The sequence below is a fragment of the Lontra canadensis genome, unplaced genomic scaffold (assembly GCF_010015895.1).
Source record: "Lontra canadensis isolate GAN:19392208 unplaced genomic scaffold, GSC_riverotter_1.0 scaffold114, whole genome shotgun sequence".
NCBI lineage: Eukaryota > Metazoa > Chordata > Mammalia > Carnivora > Mustelidae > Lontra > Lontra canadensis.
Genome location: NW_022631108.1, coordinates 5,423,721 through 5,434,050, shown reverse-complemented (window position 1 = coordinate 5,434,050; position 10,330 = coordinate 5,423,721). Strand labels below are relative to the sequence as shown.

Here is a 10,330-nt window from a genome sequence, read left to right as displayed (position 1 = left end):
AAACAATTTCCTATTGTAAAATAGAAAACAAACAACTTATCCATTTGATTGCTAAGAAGTTTTACATCACTGTTACACTTGGGTGTGCACCAAGCAGAATCCACAGTCCTTAACATGATTGCCTCTGGCCAAGAATATACAAGTGTTTAGAATACTGGATGACAAGACGTTTGGAGAGACTCCTCCCTCACAATCACCTAGTAGTACCACAAAACATATCAATTTCTGCTACAAATTTTCACTTCGAGAATGAGAATGAATACCTGGGGGTTTGGGAGTAAGCTATTTAGTTTGCAAAGCCTTCAAATGCACTATGCTTGCATTTTGAGTGTTCTGAAATAAAGAATAACTGGCAAATGCTCAAAAGGAAACAACTCATTTAACTTTAAAACTAAAGCAAAAAGGCTTTCTCAGTTATTACAGCAATTGTTTTGAATTCTAATATTAAGGTGGAATTTTTTTCTCTACCCCAGAACAGGTAGATTTTTTCTTGCATGCAGCATATCAAAAATATGATTTAGAACTGAAATTTCAAAACTATAATCCTTTTAAAGAAAATCAGTTCATAAATGGTTGACACTCTTGTCCTTCCATGGAAAACACAATCTGAAACTTCTTTAAAAACTGGACACACATTTTCATCCTATAATTCTAATAACAAAGACAGCATAATGCTCAATTTTCTGCTTACCGGGGAATGTTCAAAAGGATGAGATGGACACATAATAGTTTTTAAAAAGTTCACTGGGATGCTCAGCATTTGTCAAGATGCAACACAAATGGATTTAGAATTAAAGATAAGAATCTTAGCATCCATATTCATCAGTGATATTGGTTTGAAATTCTCCTTTTTGGTAGGGTCTTTGCCTGATTTGGGGATCAGGGTAATGGTGGCTTCATAAAAAGAGTCTGGAAGTTTTCCTTCTGCTTCAATTTTTTGAAACAGCTTCAGGAGAATAGGTGTTATTTCTTCTTTGAAAATTTGGTAGAATTCCCCAGGGAATCCGTCAGGTCCTGGGCTCTTGTTTTTTGGGATGTTTTTGATCACTGCTTCAATCTCGTTACTAGATATCAGTCTATTCAGGTTGTCAATTTCTTCCTGGTTCAATTTTGGGAGTTTATAGTTTTCCAGGAATGCATCCATTTCATCTAGGTTGCTTAGCTTATCGGCATATAACTGTTGATAATAACTTCTGATGATTGTTTCTACTTCCTTGGTGTTAGTTGTGATCTCTCCCTTTTCATTCATAATTTTATGAATTTGGGCTTTCTCTCTTTTCTTTTGGATTAGTGTGGCCAATGGTTTATCAATCTTAGTAATTCTTTCAAAAAACTAGCTTCTAGTTTCATTGATACGTTCTACTGTATCTCTGGTTTCTACCTCATTGATCTCAGCTCTAATCTTGATTATTTCCCTTCTTATGTGTGGAGTTGGTTTGATTTGTTGTTGATTCTCCAGTTCTTTAAGGTGTAGAGACAGCTGTTGTATTCTGGATTTTTCAATTTTTTTGAGGGAGGCTTGGATGGCTATGTATTTCCCCCTTAGGACCGCCTTTGCTGTATCCCATAGGTTTTGGATTAAAAACACCACACTTCAGGCCATGTAGATGGTATACTTCATAGCTTCTCCAACTAGACATAAAAATTTGTCTATGTTAAATATTTTAAAGCCAAATTTCTAATATTATGTTAAAAATAAATCCAACTAAACCAATGTGGCAAAATTTAGCTATTAATACAGTAGAGGAAGAGATGGTGAGCTCTCTGGGGGCCAAAAGGACCCCTCCTCCAAGTAACATGCAAGTATTTAGAGTTTACAGTAAAATCCACATACCCTCAGGTTCTTTATGTATTAATACATGATTAAAGTGGAGACCATGAACTTTGTAGAGCAGAAGTTACATGAAGGCAATATCACATTGTAAGTTATGGCACATGCATCACATTTGTCCCTGTAACTGTCACGTCAACAGTGAGTATTAGCAACAACAATTTGCTGGTAATGTTAAGGGAAAAATCCATGTATATTCACTAATTTAGAAATATATAAACCATCCTTTGGGGAGTTTGTTACAGGTGACTGAATCCTGATGTTTTCATTGGCACTGTGGCACTCCTGAAGGTACCTGAGAGATCTACCAGCTCCTGGGGACCATAGGAGTATATGTGGCTAAGGTGGGACACACTAGATGATATCTGTGCCCTGTATTTTCTGATCCTTCTAACAGTTAGATAAACCTACAGTAAAGAAGTAGGGCCACTATTGCTGTGACAGTATTGACCACCAGCTTACTATAAATCCCCTGTAACAAAAACTCACAAATATTCTCAATTAAAAAAAAAAGAAAGAAAGAAAAAAGAAAAAACAAAAGTAATTGCCACTCTTTCTTTAGCTCTCCCAATGTGAATTTGACCACATCCCATAAAAGCGTAAGCATACTTCTTTCTCTGTATTTATCCAGAGTCACACACTGGGCCAAATTCTTTCACTGGAATCAGAAAACAGTAGTGCAGGAATCTCATGATAAATGTTGGGTCAACTACTATACCTGAAGTGTTTGAGTTAACACATTTAATCATAAAATTGTTTCCCTGTTCCCTTTATATCTAAAAATTGTAACTTCTTTTTTTAAAAATTATTTTATTTATTTATTTGATGGAGAGAGATCACAAGTAGGAAGAGAGGCAGGCAGAGAGAAAGGAGTAAGCAGGCTCCCTTCTGAGCAGAGAGCCCGATGTGGGGCTCTATTTGGGACCCTGGGATCATGACCTGAGCTGAAGGCAGAGGCTTAACCCACTGAGCCACCCAGGGACCCCTAAAAATTATAACTTCTTTTAAAAACTGTGCTATTTATAATTATTTTGAGTATTCTAAGTCAGAAGACATTTTATACTGAAGATCAGAGTATATGTGTGAACACTCAGAGAAAGATGCTGAGGCTTTAAACACGATTATTTGGTACGAGCATTAAATTATTAATAAGAAATAAAATTAGATATTTAAACATTAAAATCTGCATCTAATTCATGTGCCCAGAGTCTTCAAAGAATACTCAGATTAGTTACATAACAGCTATGGAGAAATGACACAGATATTCTTGTACATAACCATGGCTCCCTTTCAAATAGACATACTAAATACCTTACTCTTAAAAAAGTAAATGGAAATTTTATATATAAAATATAGAATATACTTCTGTCTAAAGCTAAAGGCAACATTTATACAGAGAATTTTAATTCCATTGCCTTATTGCATGTTTCCTGGTTAATTCACATGGTTCATGTGTAATGAAATCTCCTAGGACTTTAAGTAATAAGTAGCTCTTACATCTATAGGGTTTATCATAGTGCAAATAACTAAGACATATTCTTTTTCTTTTGTATTATTGTTTAACTTTGACTTAACTTTCTTTTTTTATAAGGGTTTGCTGTCCATGGTCCATAAACTATAAGCTGCCAAATTTGTGCTTTTAAAACTCATTCCTGGGAATCTCCCTCTCTTCTGTTAGTCTGTAGGGGAATACAGAAGTAACCAGTACCTCATGAATGAAACTACAAAACCCCATCTACAAAACCGAACAAGCCACTTGTTCCTTTTTTCTTTTCTTAGTTTCAGAGGTAGAATTTAGTGATTTATCAGTTGCATAATACCCAGTGCTCATTGCATCAAGTGCCCTCCTTAATACCTGTCACCCAGTTATCCCTTTCCCCCACTCCACTTCAGCTACCTTTAGTTTGTTTCCTAGAGTTCAGCATTTTTTATGGTTTGCCTCCTTCTCAATTTTCATCTTATTATATTTTTCCTTCCTTTCCACTATATGTTTTGTTTCTTAAATGTTTTGTTTCTTAAATTCCACATGAGTGAAATCATGTTTTGCTTCTTAAATTCCACATGAGTGAAATCATGTTTTTTTTTCTTTCTCTGACTGACTTATTTTGCTTAGCATATTACCCTTTAGTTCCAACCATGTGGTTGCAAATGACAAGATTTCATTCTTTTTGATGGCTGAGTCACAGTCCTTTTGAAATTAAAAGAAAGTTCCTGGGGTGCCTGGGTGGCTCAGTGAGTTAAAGCTTCTGCCTTCGGCTCAGGTCATGATCTCAGGGTCCTGGGATTGAGCCCCACATCGCATTGGGCTCTCTGCTCAGCAGGGAGCCTGCTTCCCTTCCTCTCTCTCTGCCTACTTGTGATCTCTGTCAAATAAATAAAATCTTTAAAAAGGAGAAAAAAAAGACAGTTCCTGGGTAGCTCAGTCTTTTAAACATCTGTTTTCAGCTTGGGTCATGATTCCAGGGGACTGGGATTGAGCCTGACTTCTCCCTTTCGCACTCCTGCTTGTATGTTCTCTCTCTCCTCTCTCTCTCTATCTCTCTCTGTCAAATAAATAAATAAAGTCTTTGGATAAAACAAGCAGTTCCTGAATCAAGTAAAAAAGGGTTAAAAGTCAATATCTGGAAAAAAAAATCCAAGGACTCTAATGCTGAGGGGGGACATTTAGTACTCAGAGTTCAACTTTAAAATAACAATAAAATAAAGCAAAGAAAAAATATCTCTGTCACAGCATAGGAGGATGATTCATTTGGAAAGAGCGCTGTTCTCCCAGATCAGTCAAGTCCACCAGAGAGAATGCTACAGGCAAGTTTCCTTCTGGACACAGGGTCTGTTGGAAAACCTTGCCAGCAGTGGCAGCAGACCCCAAAACCTGTGGATTGGAATCATCTTTGGAAGTCTAATTGATATCCTGATTTCAGTCTATTAAATCATTTGTGGTCAGTTTAATAAATGAACACTTAAAATCTTCCAAAAATTTCATTCAAATGTATTTTATACATTAGACAGTTCTTAAGAAAAGATAATATAGTTTCTTGACATTTAACATTTAAAGATTTTATTGGGCATATTAATCTCACAAAAGTTTTAAGTTATCCATAAGTTCTTAGAATGTCGAAGAGAAATAAAACTAAGTTTAAAGGATGGTGGGAAAGCAGTAATTTAGCAACAATTTCTCAGTCAAACTATGTTCAGGCACATTTTTCCTCCAGTAAAATTTTTTGGAACTCATCTGCATCCTTGTCTATTACCCAAATTAACATGGTAACTGGGATGTTGACATTCTTCTCATTGATAGATGGGTTTGGAACACATACAATAAGTATAGCTCTTTTTCCCCTGGTCAGGTACACAGTATGTGGGGTGGAATGAGATCACTCAGTAATGTTTCCTAAATTTGTGTCTGCCCACATTAAAAGTTATGTCTTCTGATTTGATGTAGGTTTTAAATGCAAAGTATCCACACCTATCTCTTGTAAAATAGTTTATACTTCTTGGAGTACAAAAAAAATAAAGCATCTTCTTTTACTTCAGTAACTACTACTTTGGGTGGGTCCTCATTCTCTTCTTCATCTCTACCTTTGTATTTGTTACTGTTGCCTTCAGCTTGTATCTCCAGTGTTTTTGTGGAAAATGGTGAAGAAATAGATATATTTTTTTTGTAATATCCTTGCCAAATAAACTGAAGTTTCCAGAAGAAAATAAAAATCCAGACAAGGACAAGGGTTTAATGAGCTTAAGATAAAAATATTGAAATGGGCTTTCTTACCCATTCCAGCATAGCTATTCTCTAATTTATGCTTTCCTGGAGTACAGCAACTTCTTATTTGGGTTTGGGAATTCTCAAGTAGGTTTGTTTGTTTGTTTCTTTTTTTCTTTCTGCCCATACTTCATTGCTATATTGATGTATCTGTGAGAGAATTACTTCTGGGACTTTCTGTTCTACCATCTTGCTGATGTCATTATGCTCTTTTTGACATGTTGTTATCAATGATATGGTAGCCTCATACATAAATCCTGAAACATTGTATGTATGTATGCATGTATGTATTTTTCCTTGATAGAGTTTGTGTAAGATTGAAGCTGCTTCTTTCAATGGTGAAGTCACTTGGGCATGAACTTCCTTAGTGAGAATGTTAGCATATGAATTAAATGTCTTTATTCACTATAAAACTAATCAGTCTGTATTTTTTTTTCTTTTTTGATAATCTACATTTTTCTAGAAATGTATTCATTTCAACTAAATTTTCTACCTGGAGTGTCATACATTTAATCATAATAATCTCTTATCTTTATAATTACTGAAAGATTTTTGGTTTTGTCACTTTTTAATTTTTGATCCAGTTACTTGTGCTTATTTTTCTTTTTCTTGCTCATTTGTAATAAGGTTGTGTATTATAAGCCTTTATGAGAACTAACTTTTAGCTTTTCCAATTTTCTCTATGGTAGGATTGTTTCTTTATTAATCTCTTCATTTACCTTATTTGTCTTTTTTACTTTATTTGGGTTTATTTTGATAACCATTCCTTCATTTCTTATGAAGAATTGTAAGTTAGTTAATTTCTATATTTTACCTAATATAAGATTTTAAGGCTACTAATTTTCTTTTATGTTTTACACTGACCCTCACAGGTTCTGATACTTAGTATTCTCATTATTATTTAGTTAAAATATTTTCTTTTTTCCATTATTTCTTTTTTTGTCTAATAAACTATTTAAAAGTGTATTCTTAATTTTATTTTACTTTTTTTTTAAAGATTTTATTTATTTGTCAGAGAGAGAGAGTACACACAAGCAGGCAGAGAGGCAGGCAGAGAGAGAGGAGGAAGCAGGCTCCCTGCCGAGCAAGGAGCCCGATGCGGGACTCGATCCCAGGACCCCAGGATCATGACCTGAGCCGAAGGCAGCGGCTTAACCAACTGAGCCACACAGGCGTCCCTATTCTTAATTTTAAAACATATGGAGATGTTTCTGGTTATCTTTTTAAAAAATTCTTTTTTTAATCATTTTTTTAAATTTATTTTCAGCATAACAGTATTCATTGTTTTTGTACCACACCCAGTGCTCCATGCAGTCTGTGCCCTCTCCAATACCCACCACCTGGTTCCCCCAACCTCCCACCCCCCCCACCTCTTCAAACCCTTCAGATTGTTTTTCAGAGTCCATAGTGTCTCATTGTTCACCTCCCCTTCCAATTTCCCCCAACTGCTTTTGACCATATTTACATGTGATACATTCTGCATTATTTGAGTTATTTGGTATATGTTGATATTTTCTTTTTGGCTGCATTTATGTCCTTTTAAAAAAAGATATAATCCATGTGTTCTTGAAAAGAATGTGTGTTTTGCACTTTTGGGTGCATACATGTAAACATATATGTACAAAGTCAGTTTTTTAGTAATAATATTCCAGTTTATATTTATAATGACTGTTTTTTTCTCTCTGTGTTTTCTATCAATTGCACATACAGGTATATTAAAACCTCTACTGTGATTGTGGGTTTTCCTGCTTATCCTATGTGTTTATTCAGTTTTGCTTTAAGGTATTAAGTATGTTTTCATTTAGTACTTTCATTTTTTCTTGTTGAAATAAACATTCATCATTATATACTGACCTTTTTGCTTCTAGCAATCTTTTTGCCCTGAAGTTAATTTTTTTTAGGATTTTATTTATTTACCTTAGACAGAGCTAGAGCACAGAGGGAGAGAGAGCACACAGAAGGAGAGGGAAAAACAGACTCCCCACTGAGCAGAGAGCCATATGCAGGGCTCGATCCCAGAACCCCAAGATCATGACGTGAGCCTAAGGCAGAAACTTAACTGCTTAACTGACTGAGGCATCCGGGCACCTCACGCTGAAGTTTATTTTTGTCTGATATTTTCTATAGCTACATTTGCTTTCTTTTATTTAGTACTTTGTCTTTTTCTAGACTTTAACTTCTCTGTACATTTATACTTTGGTTCTGTCTTTTGGAAATAGCATATGATTGAGTTTTTCTTTTTCAGTCTGACAGTATATATTTCTAAGATGGTAACATTTAGTCAATTTATACTTAATGTAATTAATAATATATTTAGGTTTAAATCTATTATCTTACTTTGTGCTTTTAATATCTTACCATTTCTATTTTCCATCCATATCCTCCTCTTTCACTCCTTTTTTTTTTATTTTCACATTATTTTTCTTATTATATTCCCCCTTCTATTTTTTTGGAAGTCAAATACACTTTTTTGAATGCTTTAAAATTATAATATGCATCCTTGAATTATGAAAACAGGATGTTGCTTGATTTTTTTGGTCTTTCTCCAGGACAATGAGAGGAACTTGTAACACTTTCATTCTATTTTCCTCCCTATTCCGGAATTATATGTTAATTGTGTACTGTATTTTAATTTTCCTCCTTCTTGTCCCTCTTTCTTCTCTCTTTTCCTTCCTTTCTTTTTACAGGTTATGTCTCACACAATATAATGTTGTTTTATATAGCTATTGTTCTCTTTTGTTGCTCTTCATTTCATTTCTTCCTGCATCTGTGATCATCCTTTTGGATTTTTTCTTTCATTCTAACTGCTAAACACTTTAGAATTTTGTTTATTGTTTTTCTTGTGGTAAACTTTTTCAAATTTGTGTCTACTTTGTCTTCTTTCTTGGAAGATGTTTCCATTGAGTATAGAATTCTAGAGTTGGCAGTCATTTCCTTTAAATATATTGAAAATAGCATTCCTTTATCTTATGGCTTCCACTGAAGTTACCGATGATTCAGATGTCCTTACAACTGCTATTTCTATGAAGGTAAACTGCTTTTTATTCTGACAATTTTTAAAATATATGTTTTTCTTTTTCTATAGCATCTCTAAAATGTGTCTAGCTGTGGATTTTTTTCCTGCTTGGAATTTGTTGGATTAGTCGAATATGTGAATTGGCATTAAAAAAAAAAGATTTTATTTATTCATTTGACAGAGATAGAGGGAGATCACAAGTAGCCAGAGAGGCAGGCAGAGAGAAAGGGGAAGCAGGTTCCCTGCTGAGCAGAGAGCATGATGTGGGGTTCCATCCCAGGACCCTGAGACCATGACCTGAGATGAAGGCAGAGGCTTAACCCACTGAGCCGCCCAGATGCCCCATGAATTGGCATTTTTTAACAGAAAATTCTCAGCCATAATTTTTTCTCACATTGACTATGTCCTATTCCCCCCCTTTTTTGGGACTTCACTAATGTATTACACTGTATCTTTTCTTTTTATTTTTATCTTTCATACATTCCAATACAATATTGCTTTGGAATTTGTTTTGCATATTTTATTCTGACCTGTTCTCTAGTTCACTGAGCCTATATTCAGTGGTGCATATTTTATTGTGAAACTAATTTAATCAGTTCTTAATTTGTCATAGTATTTTTCAAGTTTGGTGTTTTAATTTTTTCTTTATATATGTGTGCTCTTGTTTCATTTCCCTATTACAAATTTTAAGCTAAACAGTTTCTTGAATAAAATAAGCATAATTGTTTTACAGTTTGTGTTTCATAATCTCTAATAATATCTACAGTCTCCACATGTTTTTTTTTTTTGTCTATTGTTTTTTCTGCCACTAGTTTATGTGGTTTTGCTTCCTTATGGATCTATTTTCCTGTGTATGTGTTTTGAACATTCGATACATTTTGTAGAAATAGTATAAAATCTCAGATTACTATATTTTTTGCCAATGATGATTTTAGTTTGCTTTTGTTAGTTTCCTGGGGACAATAACAAATCAACAAGTTAAAGGCTTGTTATTTTCTGGCTTCAAATTCAGACTGCTGTTTTTGTGTGTATTAGTTTCTTTCAGGCTTGCCCTTACACCTAGGGTTTAACCTCTTGTGTTCTCACTCAAAATCAGGGAAAATGTATCAGATACCCATCTTTTGCAGATTCTGGGCTTTTACTCTTTTCCGCTTAATATTGAAGTCACTCAATATTTAGTTCTATCTCTCAGCTATCTTTTTTAGATCTGAAAATGCTCCAGGGGTTAAAGTGTCTTTAGTTTACTGTTCTTTACCACATTTCATTGCAGTAATTTCTCATTGTCTTCTTAGCTTTTGTATGCTTTTAAGAATATTGAAAAATATTTTCTGCCTTTTCAGTTATAACCACCAGAAGCTGGAGGAAATTAGTCTAAAGCAACTTGTCTGCCATTATAAGGAGAATGTCTTCAAATGATATTTTTATTTTTACCTTTTTTCTGTTTCTTGACTGTGCTCTGGAAGGGTGAGTCTTAACAGTTAATTGACTTTCACATAAATACTGTTTTTTAAAAGAATATGTTAGTTTGCTAACGTGGGCACTTTAGTATCAGACAGTATACAATATTTTTTTTCTAAGCACCTGGCACAGAAATAACATTCAGCATATGTTTGTTTAATGAATGAATCAATTAATAAATAAAAAGAACATAGCATGCAACTTTCAAATAATAAAAATTCTACTACTATAACAATAATGATATTTTATTTTGTGTTTGGTCTAA

General features: G+C 34.1%; 1 pseudogene; it reads right to left on the bottom strand.

The window, feature by feature from the left end:
• Positions 1-5,022: 5,022 nt before the first annotated feature.
• On the bottom strand, positions 5,023-5,780 carry LOC116856931 (annotated as a pseudogene).
• Positions 5,781-10,330: the final 4,550 nt, after the last annotated feature.